Here is a 23,574-nt window from a genome sequence, read left to right as displayed (position 1 = left end):
AAAGGTTCAGAGGAGGGCGACCAAACTAATTAAGGGCATGGAGACGATGGAATACAAGGAAAGGCTTGAAAGACTAGACATGTTTACATTGGAAAAGAGGAGACTAAGAGGGGATATGATCAACATCTACAAATATATAAGGGGACAATACACAGAGCTTGCACGGGACCTGTTTTTGGTTAGATCAACACAGAGGACTCGTGGACACTCGCTCAGGTTAGAGGAGAGGAGATTCCGCACAATACGGCGTAAAGGCTTTTTCACGGTAAGGACAATACGTGTTTGGAATTCCCTGCCTGAGGGAGTTGTAATGGTGGAATCTGTCAACACCTTTAAGAATGGGTTAGATAAATTCCTAATGGATAAGGATATCCAGGGGTATGGTGCATAGTCATGCATTATAGTTACTATAAATAGGGATAAAATGCAACGGCTGACAGTAGCATCAGTCAGAAATTTTAGTCAAATCATCATGCATAGGAGACCACAAATAGGTTGAACTCGATGGACAATTGTCTTTTTTCAACCTCAGATACTATGTTACTATGTTACTAAGCATAACCACATCAGTAGACGACACTGAGATTAGTATCAAGGTGGCCAAGAACTGCATGATTTGGGCAGTTGAGGATTATTAAAGTAAGAAAAGGATAATCACATGAGGGAAGAGGGCCCTACTCATGAGAGCTTACATTCTAAAGGGGAGTGGCAGACAAACAGGGGTGACACAGATGGGGTAGACCGAGCATGTGACAGAGGGTTAGGATGAGATTTAGCTGGGTTTGGTAAAGAAGTGTGTCTTGAGAGCCCGTTTGAAGTTCTGTAGAGAGGTGGATAGCCTGATGGGGAGAGATAGAGAATTCCAGAGTAAGGTAGCAGCACGTGAAAAATCTTGGAGGTATGAGTGGGAGGAAGTAATCAGAAGACAAGAGAGTCAGTGTGCATTAGCAGAGTGAAGAGGATGGGTGGGAGAGTAAAGGGAGATAAGGTCAGAGATGTAAATGCGAGAGGAGTGGGTGAGTGCTTTGTAAGTGAGTGTGAGAAGTTTGAATTGGATTCTGAAAGGGAAGGGAAGCTAGTGAAGGGCTTGTAGGAGAGGGGAGGTGAACGTAGTACGTTTGGTGAGGAAGATGAGCCGGGCCGCAGCATTGAGGATAGATTGGAGTGGAGAGAGTTAATTGTCAGGGAGGCCAGTTAGGAGGAGATTACAGTAATCCAGTCTGGAAATAATCAGCGAGTGGATAATTGTCTTGGGGGCATCCTGGGTGAGAAAGGGTCTGATCCTGGAAATGTTTTTGAGATGAAAATGAGGTGCTGAATGTGTGATTTGAAGGAGAGGGAGGAGTCAAGGATTACGCCAAGACAGCGTACTTGGGGTTTAGAGGAGATAGTCGTGCCATCAATGGATAATGAGAATGTGGGAGGTGAGGTTGTGCGGTAGGGAGGAATATGATCAACTCAGTCTTGGACATGTTGAGTTTAAGAAAGCGCTGTGACATCAAGCAAGAGATAGCAGAGAGACAGTTGTAGCTACGAGTGAGGAAAGCTGGGGAGAGATCAGGGGAGGAAAGGTAAATTTGAGTGTCACCAGCATAGAGGTGATATTGGAAGTTTAAAGAACTAATGAGTTCACCTAAAGAGGATGTATAGAGAGACAAAAGGAGAGGACCAAGAACAGAATCTTGGGGGACACCAACAGTTATTGGAAGTGGGGGGGAAGGTAGTGTTATGAGAGCAGCAGAGAGGTCAAGAAGAATAAGCAAACAGTAGTGGCCCTTAGATTTGGCTGCATGGAGGTCATTGTAAACTTTTGTGAGGGCAGTTTCAGTGGAGTGGAGAGAATGGAAACCAGACTGGAATGGGTCAAGCAGTAAGTGAGAGGAAAGAAAGGCAGTGAGGCAGTTATAGACAATACGCTCAAGGAGTTTGGAGGCAAAAGGGAGGAGAGACATGAGTCGATAGTTGGAGAGGGTGTTTGGATCAAGGGTAGGTTTTTTAAGAATAGGGGAGATGAGGGCATGCTTGAAGGCAGAGGGGACAGTGCCTGATGAGGACAGATTGAGAAGGTGTGCAAGATGGGAAAAGGCAGAAGGAGAGAGGAATTGGAGGAGGTGGGAAGGGATAGGGTCAAGTGGGGAGATGGTGTTGGGGGGGAGGAATGGATGAGGGCCATGACATCCTTACCAGATACATGGGAGAAAGATGTCAGAGTTGGTGAGAGGGAAGGTTAGGGGTGGCAAGGGATGGGTGGTGGCTGGTTGCTGGTCTGGTAGGATATGATTTCCTGACGTATGGAGTCAATCTTGGATGTAAAATAAGTGTCAAAGTCAAGAGCAGACAAGGAGGAAGGGAAAGGAGGTGGTAGTGGGCAGAAAAGGGAGTTGACAGTGGCAAAGAGGTGCCAGGGGTTGGAAGACTGGGTAGAGATGAGAATTTTTAAGTATGATTGTTTAGCGAGAGAAAGGGCAGCACTGAAGGATGAGAGCATGAATTTGAAATGGAGGAAGTCTGCCTTAGAGCATGATTTCCTCCACTGTCGCTCGGCAGTACGTGAGCATTCTTGAAGATATCTGGTGCATTTGGTGTGCCAGGGTTGAGGTGTTGATCTGCGGGGGGTGAATAGTGGTTGGTGGAGTGACAGAGTCAGAAGTAAGAGATGCATTGTTGCACTCATGTGCATTCGGTTATTTCTCTCTGCCTTTGAGTAGTGCAGTGGTATCTAGGTGGTGTCCAGTGAACCTCTCACTGTACTGCAATTTACTCTTGCCCAGCCTCCAGTAGTCGCCTTGTCCATACATAAACCTGGTGGCATCTGAGTATGGGGTCCACCTAATTCACCCTGGAAAGGCGGCTGCTATAGGAGAAGCCTAGCACTGCAGGAGGCTAGAAGACTGTTGGCCAAGGGTAATTGCGTGAGCGTCACCAAGAACCACCAGGTAGCCCATAGCTCACTGTGGTCCACGTGACACAGTGTTACAGAATGTCTTTCTGTCATTTTATCTTGGAAATCATGTTGCCACATCTCACTCAGGGATTGATGTATCATGCAATTCAATATAATATATTATTCTGCTTACATATAGGGCTATTAACAAGACTACTGCAACATACACTTACCCACTCATCTCAAAATATCTCTCAACTCGACCCATTTGCTGTGTACAAGATTTGAATCTCTCATCCACACTCATTACCTACTCCTATTATCTTTTACAGAATTTTTTTTTCTTTTTTACTGCACCCACTCACACAACAAGACTCTCTAGTCCCCAAACTTACCTCTTTGGACATTGTTCCGAAATTCCATAACTGCCCACATAACTTCCAAAAGTTATTCTATCCAATTAAAGGGCCATCTACACAGGTCACACAAAATTTACATATGATCTCTTTCTACACTCACACAAACCACTGACCCCAGATCAATATTGTTATGTGAAGGGATCATATAGCGCACCAACTCTGCAATCTGGACCAATTTGCATGTCGCATCTTCTTGTATCAAATATCTGTTCCCCTGTAGATTGTAAACTTGCAAGCAGGACCCTCTTACCTCTCTGTCTATCAGTATTACCCAGGCTAAATTAATTACTGTTTTGATCCCAATTGTAAAGCACTATGGAATATGCCAATGCTATATAAATAATATTAATAAATGCTTGCTATTTTACATGCATAACAGTATACCACGGCTGCTAATTTATGCATATCTAATGCATCATCTTCTGTCTGTGTATAATACTCATCCACCAGTATTTGACTCTCATCTTATATAACTATGCGGCCAGCATGACCATAACCATTGCCTCTTTACTAGCAAAACATATCTGGCTTGAGGATGTACAGTATGCATATGTAACTGATGGGCTGGAGAGAGAAGAAGCTTGTTGCTCTTAACAACTTCATAAGACAAACTGTAACATCATCTTAAGGACATTTCTTGTACACTGTGTAGAGAAAAGTGATTGGACACCCCATCAAACCCCCACACACACACAAATGATAAATAAATGGTGTGTTCCTGCAGCAGACATGAGTTCATGAAGGTATAAAATAGGTGGAGGATCATATGCTAATTAAATGGCTTGCCGGGCGGAGCTAACCAAGTTTGAAAAGGGACTCATCGTAGGCTGTGCGATGTCATGTTTACATGGTGACGATGGAATGGTATACAGAAAATTCAGTAACCCAGATATATTGGCCAGTTCAGAGTCCAGATCTTAACTCAATTGAGAACCTCTGTGATGAATTCGAGTGACAGGTGCATTCTAGACCAACTTGACCGTCTTCGTTGATGCACTTGGTCACTGTACAGTTTGCCAAGAAGGGTGTCTGCAGTAATCACTGCACAAGGTGGACCTACAAAGTACTGATGTAAATAAAATCTCATTGATTTATTTGTTGTCAGTGTTCAATCATTTTTGTTTATATAGTGTATAATATTATAAGGGCTGGTTTGACCAGGCAACAGGGAAGCATTTTCCACCTGTGGACACCGGCTATCTGTGTACAGCAAACATGATTTCTGGTATACACTGAGTAAACATAAGGTGGCGTGGAAATGCTTCAGTCCTTCTTTAGTTAAAAGTTTGGAAGACAAGGGTGATGATGATGATTATCTATATTCTGAACTTTTTTGGATATTGTTGAATCACTTGAGTCCCTGGCCTACTAACTTGAACCCTTTAACCACTTGCCTGGCATGGTCACATCAGAAGTGACTACACCAAGCTAGGCTTCCCATAATATGGACGCATCTGATGTGGCCACTCAGAAACACCCTGTGGGTGGCTGCTGGAAGACTATTTTCCTGCAGCCACCAGTCTCAGAGGGACCTTCCAGCCCCTCTGCTCCTTTGGATCCTCCCCGAGTATCTGGGGATCATAGCTGGGCACAGTGATCAGCCAGTCCGATGCCCCTCGTACCTGGTGCTGCTCCTCTCTGCAGATGCCTGGAAAATGAAATCTATGGAGCCACTGCCCTTCTGTTTACACCTGGCACTAAACCTTAGAGATGCTGGGGAAATATTCTGACTGCAGCTGCTGTACCCCTGTGTACACCTGGCACTGCACCTCGCAGACACCAGGGAAATATTATGAATGCAGCTGCTGCCTCCCTGTGTACATACGGTGCTGCTCCTTGCAGCCGCCGGAGGAATGTAATAAACGCAGCCACTGCCCCGTGTACCCAGCGCTACTTCTCCCAGCCACCGGAGAAATCTAATGAATGGAGCCTTTGCCCACCTGTGTATTGTACACTTCAGTGATGTGCGGTGAGGTCTGTGGCTGGGGAGGCACTGGATGATTCACTACCCCACCCCCCACCCCCCCCAAATATTATAAAAATAAAAAAAATTGGGGTTCCCCATATTTAACAAAAACCAGGACCAGGCTGAATCATCCAGGGGGAGTAATGCCATAGCAAGGGAGACACTTGGTATGGGGTCCCCCTGCCATCACATTAAACTCCCCCCAAACCAGTCAGCCCAGGGCAGTAGGGACCCTGGGAAAAACTAATGGGGTCCCCCCTCCCGAGCAACTACCAGCAGCCCAGTGCTATGCCCCACACCCCTGATGGCGATGAATGTGGGGTTCATGTCATGCTGATATTGTTCTTTACAGGTGGCATACAGGTCCCAGCAAGCCTGCCCCAGCATGCTGGCACTTGGAGAACCACAAGTGCCTGCATGCCCATACAATCAAGGCCTGCTGGCACCTGTATTCCTCCTGTACAGAAATATTAAAATAAATACACAACACATTTAAAAAAAAAAAAGTTTATTGTACAGGGTCTTCACCTGGGGGGCAGCGGCCTTTAGGCAGCACTTTTCCATGGCCGCCGCTTCCCCAGGACTTCTGAAGCCTTCTGTATTCACCTGGGGGGCTGCCGCCTCCCCAGGGCTTCTGCGTCTTCACATGGGGGGCGGCGGCCTTTGGGCAGCTCTTATCCATGGCCGCCACCTCCACAGGGCTTTCTGACATCTTCTGTCTTCGGGAGCTCTTGCACGCTCCCTCCCCGCCGGCGGACTGACAGCCGCTGCCTCGCACTGGCTTTTATAAGCTCGTGACGGCCTTCTTAGATTTAAAAAATTACGCTAACGGCGCCATTTTTGAAATTGGAACAGCTCCACTCCGCAACTCTGCAAAATGACATTCAGGCACTCGATCCTCTTGGATCCAGTCCTTCCGTCATGCCAGCCATCCCCGCCGGGTCCCGCCGCCGCACACGCCCGCACCTTTGCCACACATCCCGCTGTCCAACCAGTTATGACAGCGGATCCATCCCTGGACAGCTCTATCCAGTGACAGATCCACTGTCCAATTACATCTGGCTGACGGACAGGGGCTGTCAAAGTAGAAAAATATTGTAGTACACACAGCACGTACTAACAACACACACATGCCCGCTGCGCGTGCACTTGTTCCGGCGTGCGTGCACATATCCGCAATTTGCATATGATCGCTCCCACGGTCCTGCGCGTGGTGTGGGTATTTACGGCGGAGTTTGTGAGCACATAGAGGGTTATCAAAACATTACATATTTAATCCAAATAGTGCACATTGTACACATAGCCCCCCTGCACCACATCAGCAAGTATCAACAGTTTAAATGATTCCAGGACTAAGGGATTCACCTTTGCATGATAGGAAGGGACAGACTAAGGTTATAAGGTGATGTCTAGTATCCAGCTGTAGGGTATTTTAAGGGTAACATTCCAGTGTTGGTTAGAGGAAGATCGCATGTTCCTGCGTATAGTTATGTGCAGAAGTAGAATATAGATATAAACTGTATTTACTGTATATTATGTATGCGGCGGGAATCCAGAGGAGACCACCCACAAGAGCAGTTGAGAAAGACATCGCCCACCTTTTCAAATCAACCTATTACCTCTCCTGTAATGTAAAGATGCATCTCTGTGTCCAATGGACAAAGGGATTACAGTATCCATTGTATTGCTTTTGGAAGTAGTGTATAAAAAGCCTATTGCTGCCTGGCCGGTCAGAAGACTCTTAACGCTATCTACCTGATTAGCGGAGGACTGGACCAGGAAGCGCATGCGAATATTGTCACGTATGTACATTGACTGTAGCCATTTACTCTGTTGTATATTGTAGTGTATAAATTGTATTGTTATCCCCTTCCAGATATATACGCTGAGGTGTCGGAGCCTAGTGTTTAACTACAAATCGGTGTTGTGTCCTCTTTTCCCTGCTAGCGTTTAAAGCGTATTACATTACCTAACTGTATAAGGTTTAAGGTGTAACATCGTTGCAGTGCTTTGCTGCATAAGGTCTAGAGTGTAATAATATCATTGCATTGCATTACTAATAAGGTTTAAAGTATATCAAGAGTGTGTGCGCGCCCCCAGCGTGGCGTTAGTACGCTAAGTCCGTACACGGTACGGGACTCTGTACGCAAATAGGGTACAAAGCGACCGCAGCGGCTCCATGGTAAAAGTGGTAATAGGTATAGCTTTATGGTTTAAGATAATATCGACATTATCAGGGCGTGCTTTCATGTGCAGTGAAAGCACGCCCTTGTCACAAAGGCACTATTACAAGTGCCACTTTCACAGTTATTTTGAATGGGCTTTTACTGCCCACGGCTTGGCCCTGCCCCCGCCCTCCCCCCGCTCCTGCACCTTTCATATTGTCTCCCAAACCTAATTTTAAAGTCAAAATGGTTATTATAATAAAAAGCAGGTACTTATGACACAGAACATGTGTCATAAGTATCTTATTTGTATTATTTTAACCACTAATGACAGTGGAGGCTCTGCCTCCCGACTGCACATCCCTGGTACACTTGGCACTGCTCCTCACAGACACCAGGAAAATATAATGGTATACTGCGTTTCAAAAAAAGAAAAAATATGTATTTTTTTTAAAACTAAAATCATGTTGAATAAGTTTTAACTAGATGTTCTTGACGTAATGCAATCATAAAAAATGACAATTTCTGAGTGATTTTTGGAAAAAATATTAGCCAGTTAAGAGGTTAATTATAATCCTGCATATAAACATATTTAGAGATTAACTGCTCTATGTTGTTAAAAAATGTTCATAAAGCATTCATAAAGTTTATAATCTCAAGTTGGCATAAGTAATGCCAGAAATAATGCAAATTAAACTAACTTGTAAGTTATCGTTTGCTATCTTGAAAGTTATCTTTGACCAGGGGCGTTTTAAGAGAGGAGGGGACATGCGTGCAGCCTCCATTGCGGGCCCGCTCCTCTCCAGCAGCAAGTAGACTCTGGCATACTGCCAGAGTTTACTGCACATGTGCAGGTCTCCGGGAACATGGTGCCCTGCGCCTTGTTCCCGGAGACATCTCCAGTGAGCATGCACCGTAGACTCTGACATTATGCCAGAGTCTACTTGCTGCAGGAGAGGATGGGGCCTCCGACGGAGGCTGCACGTGAGTCATAATGCCAGAGCCTACTGCCCATGCGCAGTTCTCAGGGAACATGACACCTTGTGCCCAGGGAAATCTCCAGTATGCATGCGCAAATCACTCAGAAATGGCAGCGTCAGCTATTTTCCAAGTGATTTCTGTCCTCAGTGCAGGGATTCCACAGGGGTAAGTATAATATATGTGTGGTGTGGTACCCCCTGGAACTGGGGGCCCATGTGCACTGCACACACTGCACCCATTATACAGGGTGATTCAAAAGTCGCAGTACAGACTTTTGTTTCAAAAACTGTGCAGGAAAGAGAAAACTGAATACTCCAGTAAGGTATGGGTGAGGTGGGCTATCTTTTAGGGTATGTACCGAAGATGGGCGAAATCTTGAAATCGGCCATCTTGAATCTAAGTCAGTTTTTTCAAATGGAAAGGGGGTCGTGTAACATGTCAAACAACATTAGAATTTGCTGCAAACAGATTTGAAATAGTAGTTATGTTTCAAAAGTTACAACACTTTTTGTGTTGGAATGACAGGCTGAACTGTTCTCCATAAAGGATAGTCATTTAATGTGTGGGCGTTGTGCTGCGTTGTGGGCTCTTCATGAAGGATGCCAAAACCACTGTTGAGGTTGTCTCATCAGTAGCACTTTTTGGACGACCACTCCGTAACTTGTCAGCCACAGTCCCAGTTTCTAGGAATTTGGAAATCAGGCACCTGTTAGCGCCGGAAGGTGCGCATCCCGGCCGTTGCTTAGGAGCCAGGACGCTGCGCCTCCCGCTGGCCACCGCCCAGCGCCCAGCAAGGAGCGGATGCTGAGCACAAAGCCTTATGGTCCCCACCCTGCATCAGCCTGTAGAAAATAAAAAGTGTTGTTACTTTTGAACCTTAACTGCTATTTCAAATCTGTTTGCAGCAATACACTTTTCAGCAAATTCTGATGTTGTTTGACATGTTACACGACCTCACCACCTCACCCATACCTTTCTGGAGTATTCAGTTTTCCTATTTCCTTGCGAAACAAAAGGGTGTATTGCAACTTTTTAATCACCCTGTAGAAACGCCTATGTCTTTGACAATAATGACTGGGGCTTCTTGGAATTTTTTCATAAAATTATTGCAATGTTAAATAATTATTGAAAAGTCGGAATTATCATCAGGTGCAGCTTCAGTCCCATAACCATCCGGTTGAACATCATTATCCTTAATTCATCATCGAGAACAACACTAGATGTAAAACTGATATTTACATTTTATGGTTTGAACCGGTTTGTGAGGTATTTTTCACATAGATGCCTTTTTATCAATTAGACCAGGGCCGATGTTCTGAACTTAAATCCATGGTGAGCTGAAACCTTTCTTGTTATTACATACAGTAAAACCGAATGTAATATAGAATTAGCAGCCACGTCACTTTCTGGTATTGAATTAACTTTCCCTTACAGTGTAATCACTTGGTGGAGGTGGGCGGCAGGAGTTTGTGCTCTTACCATAGGCCTGGCCAACCTGTGGCTCTCCAGCTATTGTTAAACTACAAGTCCCAGCATGCCCTGCCACAGCTTTGCTATTCGGGAATGCTAAACTGTGGCAGGGAATGCTGGGACTTGTAGTTTAACCACATCTACAGAGCCAAAGGTTGGCCAGGCCTGTCTTACCAGATGTATCTGATGAATGGAAGCTGCTTCTATTTGGATGACTGTTTTAACAATTATTACAGCTGAGATAACCTTTAATGCTTTTTTATAATACACCTATATAGGGAATGACATGAATGTCGATTACAGAAAATGATAGTGTTTGGAGAAATACACAAATTGAGATCAGAATAGATTGCATGTGTGTTCCTACAGCTAGATAGCAATTGTGCTTAGGTTTGTGGAGGTCAGTGGCCCTCATTCCGAGTTGATCGCTCGCAAGGCGAATTTAGCAGAGTTGCTCACGCTAAGCCTACGCCTACTGGGAGTGTATCTTAGCTTCTTAAAATTGCGACCGATGTATTCGCAATATTGCGATTACAAACTACTTAGCAGTTTCAGAGTAGCTTCAGACTTACTCGGCATCTGCGTTCAGTTCAGTGCTTGTCGTTCCTGGTTTGACGTCATAAACACACCCAGCGTTCGCCCAGACACTCCCCCGTTTCTCCGGCCACTCCTGCGTTTTTTCCGGAAACGGTAGCGTTTTTATCCACACGCCCCGAAAACGCCGTGTTTCCGCCCAGTAACACCCATTTCCTGTCAATCACACTACGTTCGCCAGAGCGAAGAAAAAGCCGTGAGTAAAAATGCTATCTTCATTGTAAAATTACTTGGCGCAGTCGCAGTGCGAATATTGCGCATGCGTACTAAGCGGAATTTCACTGCGATGCGAAGAAAATTACCGAGCGAACGACTCGGAATGAGGGCCAGTGTGTTGTATTCAGGTTGTAAAATGTGCACAAAAAAGTAAAAGATAAATCAGACAATTTGGGAGAATTCTAATGGTGTGTACACACGGTGAGATTTTTTTCTTACGATTTTGACTATATTGTCATAATCCAAAGAAAAGTTAGTGCAGATCGCAAGGTGAAAGTCACCTTGCGATCCCGATGCGTGGTCCCGCGCGGTCGTTATCACAAGCCTAGATAGACTGTGCAGGCAAGTCAATTTTGACTATCTCATAGAAAAGATTCACACTTAGCCAAAATCGGACATAGTCAGTATAGCAAGCACCGTAATTATATGCTTGCGATACCGACCTAGGGGGTGATTCAGACCTGATCGCACGCAGGTGTTTTTTTGCATCCCTGCGATCAGGTAGTTGCAGCCTACAGGGGGAGGGGTTAAACACTTTGCAGGGGTGCGATCGCTTGTGCAGAGAGCTGCACAAACAAAAGTTTGGCCACTTCTTGTCAATCTTCTTGCGATCGCTTTCTTCATAGATTCCGTTACTGTCCAGCGAACCCCGTCGCCGGCGTCCGACGTGCCTGTGCATTGCATACACATGCACAGTTCATACCCGATCACACTGCTGCAAAAAAAGCTACCGTGCGATCGGGTCTGAATGACTCCCCTAGTCCCTATCGCATAGTAAGAATTGGGGTTAGCCCGAATCTCACCGTGTGTAACAGTGACGTGCGGTGAGGTCACTGGTTGGGGAGGCACTCGCAGCTAACAAGCCCCCCACCCCCTGAAAAAAAAAAAGTGTGGTCCCCTGACACATCAGTAAAACCAGCACTAGGCAGAACCAGCCAGGGGGAGTAATGCCATAGCAGGGGAGACACTCAGTGTGGGGTCTCCCTGCCATAACATTAATCAATCCCCCCGAGCCAGTCAGCACAGGGTTGGAATTCCTCGGAAAGTGGGAACCCCAAAAAATAAAAATGGGGTCCCCCCTCCCGAGCAATAACCAGCACTGGGCTGATAGCCCAGTGCTATGCCCCGCACCCCTTGTGGCGGTGGGTGCGGGGTTCATTGTATGTTAATATTGTTCTTTACAGGTGGCCTACAGGTCCCAGCAAGCCTGCCCCAGCATTCTGGCACTTGGAGAACCACAAGTGCCAGCATGCCCGTACATAAAGGGCCCGCTGGCACCTGTAGTCCACCTGGATAAAACAAATGTTTCAAGTGTATATGCGCAACAAACTTGATGAGCAGCAAAAAGTGTACAAAAGGATGTGAATCCCACACACCGATAAGGCAATACGTATGAACAAAGATAGTGCACACTCTATAGGCGCTCACCAATGACCAATTAGCCCCATGTGTACTAAACAATTAGGTTATAAGTACAAATACATTCACCCTTATTGGGATGTTAGTCCTCAAAGGTAAACCACGATTTTTCTGTTTAAATTCTTTTCCTGTAGTCCACCTGTAAAGAAAATATTAAAATAAAACACCACACGTCTTAAAAATAAGTTTTATTAAACTGGATCTTCACCTGGGGGCGGCGGCCTTTAAGCTCTTTTGCGTCGCCGCCGCCTTCCCAGGGCTTCCTGCGTCTTCACCTGGGGGGCGCCACATCCCCAGGGCTTCCAGCGTCTTCACCTGCTGGGCGGCGGCTGCTAAGCTCTTTTGCATAGCCACCGCCCATCCAGGACTTCCGGCGTCTTCTTTCTTCAGGAGCTCTTCACAGCTCCTCCTCCGCCGTCGGACTGACGCTCCTCTGCCTCGCGCTGACTTATATAAGTCAGTCGGAGGGGGCGGGGCGATGACGCGGCGAGCCGTGATTGGCTTGCGGCGGCCATCTTGAATTTCAAAAATGACGCTGAGGCGCCATTTTTGAAACTGGTACCGCTCCGCTGCCAAACTCTGCAGGCTAAAGGTAAACTTCCGCTGCCCGCACCACCGCCGCATCCCGCCGCCCGCAACACCGCCGCATCCCGCCGTCCGCACCTCCTCCGCCAGCGTCGCCCACACAGTGATTGACAGCGGATCCAGTGACGGATCCGCTGGCCAATCACTGTGGCCTCACTGACAGGGACGTGCTTTCATAGGTTGAAAGCACGTCCCTGTATGAAAGCGGCACCTCTAATGGTGCCGCTTTCCCATATATTTTCAATGGGCTTTTACTGCCCATGGCTAGTCTCCGCCCGTGCCCGTCCCCCCGCTCCCATACCTTTCCCCAGTGACAACGGGAGGCACCACGATCGGTGCCTCCCAAACACATAAAGAGAGGAGCAATGATAATAATAATATTAAGAGGATACATATGACACAGAATATGTGTCAAATGCATCTTCTTTGTATTATCTTAATCATTAATGACAGGGGAGGCACTGCCTCCCCTGCCTCCCCTGACTGCACGTCCCTGGTGTGTATGCACCTTAAGGTAAAACTTATAGAGTCAGGATTTCAAGCTATTGTTATATTAATCACATTAGAAATATCCTTTATTTAAAAAATAACCACTGAATTAGATGAGCTGTAGTGGGTTTTCTTGTCTAATTGACAACAAAGGAGATTTAAAATACCAATAACATTGTGTTTCTTTCTAACATAGATCATGATAAGACAAAGGGCCCGATTCAGCATGAGATGTAGTATTGTGAAAATTAGCAATACTACAACTCCTTTCACTAGCATACGGGGGGCAGTGTAAGGCCTTGCGCATGCTAGTGAAATAGCGATTTCCGCACTTCAGCGATCAATGCTGAATCGGCCCCAAAGCTGCTTCATCTGCGTTAAAAACTAACAGTTCTGTTTGTGCTTCTATTACTGTCAACATGGAGAAAAATCCCACTTGTCAATGGCAGACAGCCCCCATAATTCTGCGAGTTGGGTGGGGGGGTGTGGGGGGGGGGGGGGTAGTTGTTGACTAAAATTATGAATTTGGTTGGAAATATACAAATATAATGGAAATATCTAAATATACACACATTTGTTCTGCAATACAAGAGATGAAAGTTGCTTAAACAGTTTTACATTTTATATCCCAAAATGACAACAGTCAACAGGTGCAGTCAGTAAATGAGGAAAGAAGGGTGTAAACTGGTGCAGCAGTATAATTCCCAGCTCTGCTTTCTGAATTATGTTTTATCAGGTGAAATAATCTAGCACACAAAAGTGACATCATATTAGTTGGATATATGACTTAATAACTAGGTTGCACGCACTGCTGTTTGAATACTGTATCTAAGGTTACAGTAACCATAGTATCCTGTAAACACATGAAATGCATGCATCAGGACAGGAACATTATCTGAGTTATGTACAAAAACAATGAGGAAGCTGTTTTAATACCAGGTAAGTTTGCTTTGCTGGTAGTTTCCTTCACTTAAAAGAATATTGTGTTATTTGTCATGAATCTGTCATCTTCCCCTAGCTATAACATGGTGGAATGGGTTTCTATGTATTTTATTGAATAGTGGAAAAGAGAAAATTCGTACAGTAGGAAGTTGTTACAATGTTCAGAATCTGTCTTGTTAGAGAAACATCTCTACCATAAATAAATGAGAGATGATTGGAAATGGACATAGGGGGTCATTCCAACCCGATTGCACACTGCGCTTCGTCGCAGCCATGCGATCGGGTCGGAACTGCGCATGCACTGCGCCCGCATTGTGCAGGCACATTGTTGCCCGGCGATGGTCGTCGCCGGCCAGCGACGCCGCTTGCGAAGAAAGCAGTCGCAGCGGCGGTCACAAGAAGATTGACAGGATGAAGGCGTTCTGGGGCGTCAACTCACCGGTTTCTAGGCGTGAAGATCCGAACGCAGGCATGTCGAGGCGTTTGCAGGGCGGTTGTCTGACGTCAATTTCCGGAACCTGCAACGCTGGATTCATCGCACAGGGTAAGTAAGTCTTACCCTGGTCTTGGTTTACACAAAACTTTTTTGCATAGCAGGGCTGCACAAACAATCACAGCCTTGCTATGCAAAAAAACACTCCCCTATAGGTGGCTAGTTGATCGCAGGGGCAGCAAAAAGTTTCTACGTGCGATCAACTTGGAATGACCCCCATACTGTATTGTGAAGGGTTCAGTATGTTTAGCCGGCAGTCACAATACCGACACTGGATTCCTGATCTTTTAAATCCTGACAGGGAAGAGGTAATTATGCTATCCCCTCCCTCTACCCCTCCCTTCTGCCTAACCCTAACCTCCCACCTTAGTGCCTAACCCTAACCCCCCCCCCCCCCCTTGTGATACCTAGCCCTATCCCCCCCTGGGTGAAAAGCTGTTCCGTACTTCATTATTTTCTGTACTATATTATGCTATGTACCTGTTAAGTGCCTTGAGTCCTATTGGAGAAAGAGCGCTATATAAATAAAATTATTATTATTATTAAGTGCATGCTTAGCAATTGTTAAAAGACAGAACGGTTAGGAGACAAAACCGCACTAGACCTTCTCCTGTCTCTAAAAAAAATCCCCTATAATAAAAGGGGAGAAATTTTACATGAGAATAAGTTATATTCAAAGAAAACGAACTACCTTTAGTAATTAAGGAGATAAAAGATCAATGATTCAAGGGTTGGTGGTGCTCCCCAGAGTCAGAAATAACATATATTAACACAAGAAAGAAAAGAAGACTCTTTTTTGGGGGAACTCATTCGTTGTATTGTGAAAAACAGGGTAGTGCCAGTGTTCATTACATTAAAATGTAACTTTTATTATAAAATATCAAGGACTTTAAATCTTTAAGGACAAAAGACACACACCAAAGTAAAAATAAATAATAATAACAACGGTATTTACAGCAGTGAGATCATGCACTGCATAATTAATTGGGTAAACAAATATATTCCCACTGTGGGTATTTTATCAAATAAACTGGACTTTAATGAACCCAGGTGGTCATTCCGAGTTGTTCGCTCAGTAATTTTCTTCGCATCGCAGCGATTTTCCGCTAATTGCGCATGCGCAATGTTCGCACTGCGACTGCGCCAAGTAAATTTGCTATGAAGATTGGTATTTTACTCACGGCATTACGAGGTTTTTTCTTCGTTCTGGAGATCGGAGTGTGATTGACAGGAAGTGGGTGTTTCTGGGCGGAAACTGGCCGTTTTATGGGAGTGTTTGAAAAAACGCTACCGTTTCTGGGAAAAACGCGGGAGTGGCTGGAGAAACGGAGGAGTGTCTGGGCGAACGCTGGGTGTGTTTGTGACGTCAATCCAGGAACGACAAGCACTGAACTGATCGCACTGGAAGAGTAAGTCGCGAGCTACTCAGAAACTGCACAGAGAAGACTTTTCGCAATATTGCTAATCTTTCGTTCTCAAATTTGATAAGCTAAGATTCACTCCCAGTAGGTGGCGGCTTAGCGTGTGCAAAGCTGTTAAAAGCAGCTTGCGAGCGAACAACTCGGAATGACCACCAATATACATTAGTCTATATGGTTGAATCCTGTGTCGCCTATTGTTGCTCAAACCTTTCTAAAGGTACTATATCATATAATCCTTTAAATATCTGGAATCAAATGTTACTAACAGATGAATTAAATGGAGTAAACAGAATTATTTATTGCGTGAATCACCTGCATATAATATCTAGTGCAAAACAGATTCAATGTTTACCAATCTACACATTCCTTATCTGATTGATAGTGACTGTTAAGTATGCTATAGATAATTTAATGTCCTATATTGGATACAGTATTACATTTGCATGATATAATTACGTACTGAGAAAACACTGTTTCCATTTTTATGTACATATCATGTCTAAATTGTTGACCATCAACATATAAATTCCAGTATGCTTAATATCACAATACAAGGCCTGATATAAAGAACCTGCCTGTAATGTTCCTTATTAGTTGGTAACAGCATTGGTAAGTATGCTCTAAGACTTATAATAACATTATACTTTGAGCATACTATATAAAGCACTATGGAAAATACTGTGTCAGTTTTTTGCGCACATATCATACCAAGGATGTTTACATAGCATCAGCGGTGCAAGTATGCAGGTACGCTCGGGTACGGAGTACCCATAAGAATTTGGCAGCGGGTACGCAGTTCCACCTGCCACACACTTTGCCATTACCACAATTATAATGTGCCACAAAGCAACAAGACCATTATGCTTGGCAGCATGACGACTCCTCCCACTTTGTCAGGGTTACTGGGAGTGCGACAGTGGCTGTTTTTTCCTGTTATAATGGAGGCATTACTATATATTGTTATTAAATTGGGGGCATTACTATACATTTCTATTATACTGGAGGTTTCACCATATATTTTTATTATACTAAAGCAGTGATCGCCAAACCCGTCGCTCGTGAGCTACCGGTAGCTCCCCGCAATAATTTCGGTAGCTCGCAGACCGCACGGGATCGGACAATCACTGGCATGGCATTCCCTTCATTTTTAATATGGTGCCGGCTGTCAGCCAATCAGAGCTTGCGGACCGGCAGCGGCGGCACCTGATTGGATGCTGGACCACGAGCTTTGATTGGCTCACATACCGGCGCCATATTTCAAATGCCCGCCGCCGGAGACCATCACCCTCACCGTCCCCCGGATGACACAGACAGGAGAGGCGCGCGCTGCGTTCTCCTCTCCTCCCCTTCCGTCCCTCAGAGAAGAAGCCAGCAGCGGTGAGCATGGGGGGGGGGGGGGGATAAACTGTATCTGGCACTGTATCTGGCACTGTGGGGGGCACTGTATCTGGCACTGTGGGGGCATTGTATCTGGCACTGTGGGGGCATTGTATCTGGCACTGCAGGGTGGCACTGTATCTGGCACTGCAGGAGGCACTGTATCTGGCACTGCGGTGGCACTGTATCTGGCACTGCAGGGGGGCACTGTATCTGGCACTGCAGGGGGCATTGTATCTGGCACTGTGGTGGCACTGTATCTGGCACTGCCGGCATTGTATCTGGAACTGCAGGGGGGCATTGTATCTGGCACTGCAGGGGCACTGTATCTGACACTGTGGGCACTGTATCTGGCACTGGGGGCATTGTATCTGGCACTGCAGGGGAGCATTGTCTCTGGCACTGTAGGGGCATTGTATCTGGCACTGTGGGTACTGTATCTGGCATTGGGGCATTGTATCTGGCACTGCATGGGGCACTGTATCTGGCACTGCAGGGGGGCACTGTATCTGGCACTGTGTGGGCACTGTATCTGGCACTGTGGGGGCACTGTATCTGGCACTGTGGGCACTGAATCTGGCACTGTGGGGGCATTGTATCTGGCACTGTGGGCACTGTATCTGGCACTGTGGGGGTATTGTATCTGGCACTGTGGGGGCACTGTATCTGGCACTGTGAACACTGAATCTGGCACTGCAGGGGGCACTGTATCTGGCACTTCAGGGGGGCACTGTATCTGACACTGTGGGCACTGTATCTGGCACTGCAGGAGGCACTGTATCTGGCACTGTGGTGGCACTGTATCTGGCACTGCAGGGGGGCACTGTATCTGGCACTGCAGGGGGCATTGTATCTGGCACTGTATCTGGAACTGCAGGGGGGCATTGTATCTGGCACTGCAGGGGCACTGTATCTGACACTGTGGGCACTGTATCTGGCACTGGGGGCATTGTATCTGGCACTGCAGGGGAGCATTGTATCTGGCACTGTAGGGGCATTGTATCTGGCACTGTGGGTACTGTATCTGGCATTGGGGCATTGTATCTGGCACTGCAGGGGGCACTGTATCTGGCACTGCAGGGGGGCACTGTATCTGGCACTGTGTGGGCACTGTATCTGGCACTGTGGGGGCACTGTATCTGGCAATGTGGGCACTGAATCTGGCACTGTGGGGGCATTGTATCTGGCACTGTGGGCACTGTATCTGGCACATTGTATCTGGCACTGTGGGGGCACTGTATCTGGCACTGTGGACACTGAATCTGGCACTGCAGGGGGCACTGTATCTGGCACTTCAGGGGGGCACTGTATCTGACACTGTGGGCACTGTATCTGGCACTGGGGGCACTGTATCTGGAACTGCAGGGGGCATTGTATCTGGCACTGCAGGGGGCATTGTATCTGGCACTGTGGGGGCACTGTATCTGGCACTGTGGGCACTGTATCTGGTACTGGGGGCACTGAATCTGGCACTGTGGGGGCATTGTATCTGGCACTGCAGAGGGGCATTGTATCTGGCACTGCAGGGGGGGCATTGTATCTGGCAATGTAGGGGCACTGTATCTGGCACTGTGGGCACTGTATCTGGCACTGTGGGGGCATTGTATCTGGCACTGTGGGGGCATTGTATCTGGCACTGTGGGGGCACTGTATCTGGCACTGTGGGCACTGTATCTGGCACTGGGGGCATTGTATCTGGCACTGCAGGGGGCATTGTATCTTGCACAGTATCTGGCACTGTGGGGGCACTGTATCTGGCACTGTGGGCACTGAATCTGGCACTGCAGAGGGGCATTGTATCTGGCACTGCAGGGGGGGCATTGTATCTGGCAATGTGGGGGCACTGTATCTGGCACTGTGGGCACTGTATCTGGCACTGCAGGGGGGCATTGTATCTGGCACTGTGAAAGCATTGTATCTAGCACTGTGGGCACTGAATCTGGCACTGCAGAGGGGCACTGTATCTGGCACTGTGGGCACTGAATCTGGCACTCTGGGGACATTGTATCTGGCACTGCAGGGGGGGCATTGTATCTGGCACTGCAGGGGGGCACTGTATCTGGCACTGTTGGGGCACTGTATCTGGCAATGCAGGAGGGCAGTGTATCTGGCACTGCAGGGGGTCACTGTATCTGTCACTGTGGGGTCACTGTATCTGGCACTGTGGGGGGCATTGTATCTGGCACTGGTAGGGGCATTGTATCTGGTACTGCTGGGGGGCATTATTTGTGTATCTGGCACAACGCGGGTGGGCAATACTTGTAGTTGTGAGACCACACCCACTTTTGTGAGGCCACACCCACTTTTGCAGGAACGCGCGCATTGGGGGTAGCTCTTTCAGAGGTTTTATTTTTCAAAAGAAGCTCACACCCCAATTAAGGTTGGAGACCACTGTATTAGAGGCATTACTATATATTTTTAGCCTTGCCTCCAGATAAAAAAAAGGGGGCTGTTGTGTGGCCAAGCTGCTAGTGTCATGTAGCCACTCGCACTAGCAGCATGTGGTCACGCCCCCTCACAACACATGACCACGACCATTTTTCGGCACTCAGTACCACTAAGAAAATATTTCTACTTGCACCACTGCACAGCATACAAAATTCCAGTATATTTAGGTCACATATAAGATGGAACAAAGCCAGATATAGAAACTTTTTCCTCTTTATTTAAAAGAGTAGATAGAATTTTTCATTGCGTAAATCACCTACATATAATATCTGGAGCAAGACAGAGCAGCGGCGGATTGGGACGCCAGACCAGATTCCGTTTGGCTGGTCCAGACGTCCCTCAGTGGCCGCCGTCACCCCCCATGCTGGCCGGCTGCCTCGAGCGGAACTTAGCTCCGATCGCAGCAGCATTAACTTAAAAGTAATTTAAAGATGGCCGCTGGAGGAGCTGCTGCGCATGTGCAGCCGCAGCAGCTCCCCCATAAGCCTCTGTAGTGCCGGGCCGTCAGTCAGCACTGACGGCTTCGCCTCCGGGGCTGCATACAGCCCAGAGTCAGCCTCCAGCCCCCAGCCCAGAGTCTGCCGTGCCTCCAGCCCAGGCTTCCTCCGAGTTCGGCCCCAGACAGTTTCCCTCCAAGCAGCAGCCAGGCAAGTGAAAGACACATCAGCCTGGCTGTGTCCTATCGACATCAGGACGTGCTAATATATATATATATATATATATATATATATATACTTTATATGTGTGTGTATATATATATATATATATATATATATGTATATACTGTATATGTATGTATATGTGTGTGTGTGTATATATATATATATATATATATTTATTTATTTATTTTATAGGCTATTTGTTAGTGGCAGCACTCACCAAACTTAACGAAATCGTTCATATCTTTGAATATTGTTGCCCAGTGTGTAAGGCCTATTACACTGCTCTGCTGCAGTTTTATATATATATATATATATATATATATATATATATATATATAGGGACGCTGTCTGCCGTAATGTGTAAAAAGGGGACTCTGTCTGCCGTAATGTGTAAAAAAGGGGACGCTGTCTGCCGTAATGTATAAAAAGGGGACGCTGTCTGCCGTAATGTGTAAAAAAGGGGACGCTGTCTGCCGTAATGTGTAAAAAGGGGATGCTATCTGCCGTAATCTGTAAAAAGGGGGACTGTCTGCTGTAATGTGTAAAAAGGGGGACACTGTCAGCCGTAATGTGTAAAAAGGGGGGCGCTGTCTGCTGTAATGTGTAAAAAAGGGGACGCTGTCTGCCGTAATGTGTAAAAAGGGGACGCTGTCTGCCGTAATGTGTAAAAAGGGGACTGTGCCGTAATGTGTAAAAAAGGGGACACTGTCAGCCGTAATGTGTAAAAAGGGGATGCTGTCTGCCGTAATGTGTAAAAAGGGGATTCTGTCTGCCGTAATGTGTAAAAAAGGAGACGCTGTCTGCCGTAATGTGTAAAAAGGGGATGCTATCTGCCGTAATGTGTAAAAAGGGGGACTGTCTGCAGTAATGTGTAAAAGGGGCTCTACCTCGTGAAGTGGCGCTACTGTGCAGCGTAATTTGAATAATGGAGACTACTGTGCACCGTAGTATGAATTGGTATTATTTTGTGGCCATGCCCATTCCCCATGAAGCCACGCCCCTATATATTTTTTGCGTGCCTATGCCGCGCACTGCCCCTATGGCGCACACTGCCCCTATCTTGCATGGGGGTGGGACGCCAATGCCATTTCTTGCACACAGCGCTAAAATGCCTAGTTACGGCACTGGTGCAGTGTGTATAATTTGCTCTGCCTGGCGCAAAATGTATAATATGCTTTACCTGGTGCAATGTGCATAATGTGCTCTGCCTGGCGCAAAGTGTAGAATGTGCTCTATCTGGCAGAATATGTTTAACGTGCTCAAACTGGCACAGTGTGTATAGGAGGTTCTACCTGGTGCACTGTGCATAAATGGCACTACTGTGTGGTGTAATGTGAATTGCCACTATTATGTGGCCACGCCCCTTTCCCACTAAGCCATGCCCCTAACATTTTTCGGCGCGCATTTTACATACATTCATGTTTGCTGGTCTTCTGAGCAGTAATCCCTCCCACTTGACAGACTCCACCCCCTCAACAGTCCGCCACCCCTATTAGGGCTGCTTCCATAAATTTCCCGGGCTGGTTTTTGATCCCAATCCGCTCCTGAGACAGAGTCAATGTTTACCGATCTGCACATTCCTTATATGACTGTAAAATAAATAGAAAATATGCTGTCACTAATTTACTGTCCACCGTTGGATACAGAGTTACAACATAAGCGTGATGCAGTTGCGCACTGAAAAAAACAGTGTGTCTGTTTTTCATGCATATACCATGTCTCAATTGTTAAACATCAACATATTAAAATGTGTCGGTTTTTGTGTGTGCACATGTTATACCAGAGGTTAGTGATGAGCACCGGAAATTTTTCGGGTTTTGTGTTTTGGTTTTGGGTTCGGTTCCGCGGCCGTGTTTTGGGTTCGAACGCGTTTTGGCAAAACCTCACCGAATTTTTTTTGTCGGATTCGGGTGTGTTTTGGATTCGGGTGTTTTTTTCAAAAAACCCTAAAAAACTGCTTAAATCATAGAATTTGGGGGTCATTTTGATCCCAAAGTATTATTAACCTCAATAACCATAATTTCCACTCATTTTCAGTCTATTCTGAACACCTCACACCTCACAATATTATTTTTAGTCCTAAAATTTGCACCGAGGTCACTGGATGGCTAAGCTAAGCGACCCAACTGGCCGACACAAACACCTGGCCCATCTAGGAGTGGCACTGCAGTGTCATGCAGGATGGCCCTTCCAAAAAACACTCCCCAAACAGCACATGACGCAAAGAAAAAAAGAGGCGCAATGAGGTAGCTGTGTGAGTAAGCTAAGCGACCCTAGTGGCCGACACAAACACCGGGCCCATCTAGGAGTGGCACTGCAGTGTCACGCAGGATGGCCCTTCCAAAAAACACTCCCCAAACAGCACATGACGCAAAGAAAAAAAGAGGCGCAATGAGGTAGCTGTGTGAGTAAGCTAAGCGACCCTAGTGGCCGACACAAACACCTGGCCCATCTAGGAGTGGCACTGCAGTGTCACGCAGGATGGCCCTTCCAAAAAACACTCCCCAAACAGCACATGACGCACAGAAAAAAAGAGGCGCAATGAGGTAGCTGTGTGAGTAAGCTAAGCGACCCTAGTGGCCGACACAAACACCTGGTCCATCTAGGAGTGGCACTGCAGTGTCACGCAGGATGGCCCTTCCAAAAAACACTCCCCAAACAGCAGCACATGACGCAAAGAAGAAAAAAAAGAGGCGCAATGAGGTAGCTGTGTGACTAAGATAAGCGACCCTAGTGGCCGACACAAACACCTGGCCCATCTAGAAGTGGCACTGCAGTGTCACGCAGGATGGCCCTTCCAAAAAACACCCCCCAAACAGCACATGACGCAAAGAAAAAAAGAGGCGCAATGAGGTAGCTGTGTGAGTAAGCTAAGCGACCCTAGTGGCCGACACAAACACCTGGCCCATCTAGGAGTGGCACTGCAGTGTCACGCAGGATGGCCCTTCCAAAAAACACTCCCCAAACAGCACATGACGCAAAGAAAAAAAGAGGCGCAATGAGGTAGCTGTGTGAGTAAGCTAAGCGACCCTAGTGGCCGACA

General features: G+C 46.6%; 1 protein-coding gene across 2 annotated transcripts in view; it reads left to right on the top strand.

The window, feature by feature from the left end:
* Positions 1-14,049: 14,049 nt before the first annotated feature.
* PP2D1 (protein phosphatase 2C like domain containing 1) overlaps positions 14,050-23,574 on the top strand; it is a 59,443-nt gene continuing 49,918 nt past the window's right edge. The window contains exon 1 of one of the 2 annotated variants that reach the window (XM_063922197.1): positions 14,050-14,127. The gene's annotated coding sequence lies outside the window, so the exon portion shown is untranslated. The remainder of the gene's footprint in view (positions 14,128-23,574) is intronic. The other variant, XM_063922196.1, reaches the window with a different exon arrangement.

This window comes from Pseudophryne corroboree, chromosome 5 (genome assembly GCF_028390025.1).
Source record: "Pseudophryne corroboree isolate aPseCor3 chromosome 5, aPseCor3.hap2, whole genome shotgun sequence".
NCBI classification, from domain to species: Eukaryota; Metazoa; Chordata; class Amphibia; order Anura; family Myobatrachidae; genus Pseudophryne; species Pseudophryne corroboree.
This window is presented reverse-complemented; position numbering and strand designations above follow the sequence as displayed.